We start from the raw sequence: 1,684 nt of genomic DNA, 5'->3' as shown, positions 1-1,684 counted from the left end.
TAGGTCGCTATACAACGACCTACACGGCAAATAGGAGCCGCGCTGTTGAACGTTGCTAATTTGCACCCAGGCTTAGGGGATGAACGGTAAAATCATGAAAAAACGAAAAAAAAAGTGCAAGATGTTGCTGTATGTGATGTCCATGCAAAAATCTGATGAAGCTTGGACATTTGAGGAGCTCGTGGCAAAGAAGACAAAAAGGAAATCAGATTTTTTTTATTTTTCTGCTTTTTTTAGAAGACCTTATTTTTTCTGCTATGCTTTTTACTGTTCATCAAATGCATATGAGCCCGGCCCGGGACTGAATTGAACTTTTTTTAGAGGAGGCCAGTGAATTGAACTATGGCCGCCACCCGAAAAAGAAAAAAACTATGGCCGCGCTATTTCCGTATTCGCGAGAGTAACTAGTTAACGAGCGCTCTTTCGGGAGTCTCGCAACGATCAGCGCCACTTGGCGCGCTCTCAGCCATTCGCCACGTGTCGCGCTCTGGACGCTCCCTTCGGTTTTTTTTTATTTTTTCGCACGCGTTTTCGGCTTTTTAAACGGTTTTTTTGGTTTTGTTCGACGTTTTGGTTTCCCCCGGTCTTTCTTAGCTTTTTGACCAAAAAATATTTTGATTTTTTTGCGCGAACAAAACGCGTTTTCTTTTTTTTTTCCTTTCGCGAAAGTCACGGTTTTTCTTCCGCGAGAGGCACGGTTGTGCTTTAGCGACAGTCACGGCCGTGACTTTCGGAAACGAAGAAAAAACGTGTTTTCTGTTTTTTATTTCGCGAGAGTCACGGTTTTGCTTCTGCGAGAGGCACGGTTGTGCTTTCGCGAGAGTCACGGCCGTGCCTCTCGGCAAGGAAAAAACAAAACGTGTTTTCTGTTTTTCTTTTTCTTTCGTGAGAGTCACGGTTTTGCTTCCGCAGAGGCACGGTTGTGCTTTCGCGAAAGTCACGGCCGTGCCTATAGGAAAGGGAAAAAAATACGCGTTTTCTGTTTTTTTTGCGAGAGTCGCGGTTTTGCTTTCGCGAGAGGCACGGTTGTGCTTTCGAGAGAGTCACGGCCGTGCCTCTCGGAAACGGGAAAAAACGCGTTTCTGTTTTTTTTTGCTTCCACGAAAGTCACGGTTTTGCTTCCACGAGAGGCACGATTGTGATTTCGCGAGAGGCACGGGCGTGCCTCTTTCGGAAAGGGAAAAAAACCGTGCTCCCGGTTTGGTTTTTTCGCCCGGGTTTTTTCGTCCTTTTTTTCGTGAAAAAAAAAGTTCGTCAAAATGATGCGGAGCATCCTACGATCATCCCCATGGACCTACCATCGTCTCATCAAGAGCCAAGAGGACCCATGACACGAGCACGAGCTAGAGCTCTCGAGAACGAGGTGACTTCCTTCCTTAGTGATATCACATATGATCCACTCGAGACATGGCTACTACCTAAGTCCGATATGCTATGCATGATCAGGTGTCAAGAGGACCCTCATGAAGATGCACGTGAAGACGGACAAGCCCCCAAGTCCATGGATGAAGAGAACCAACGGAAACGGGCAAGTTCACCTTCCAGGCCCCGGACATCCGGCCCCTGAAGATACCAACAACAGCAGCAACCCAGCCGCAGAAGTGCTACAAGGCCCGGACATCCGGCCCCATGCCCCGGACATCCGGCTCCTCCCGAAAGCCCGGAAATCCGGCCCCTTCGCCGG

The sequence above is a fragment of the Triticum aestivum genome, chromosome 1D (genome assembly GCF_018294505.1).
Source record: "Triticum aestivum cultivar Chinese Spring chromosome 1D, IWGSC CS RefSeq v2.1, whole genome shotgun sequence".
NCBI lineage: Eukaryota > Viridiplantae > Streptophyta > Magnoliopsida > Poales > Poaceae > Triticum > Triticum aestivum.
The sequence above is the reverse complement of the archived record's forward strand: the minus strand, read 5'-3'. Positions refer to the sequence as shown.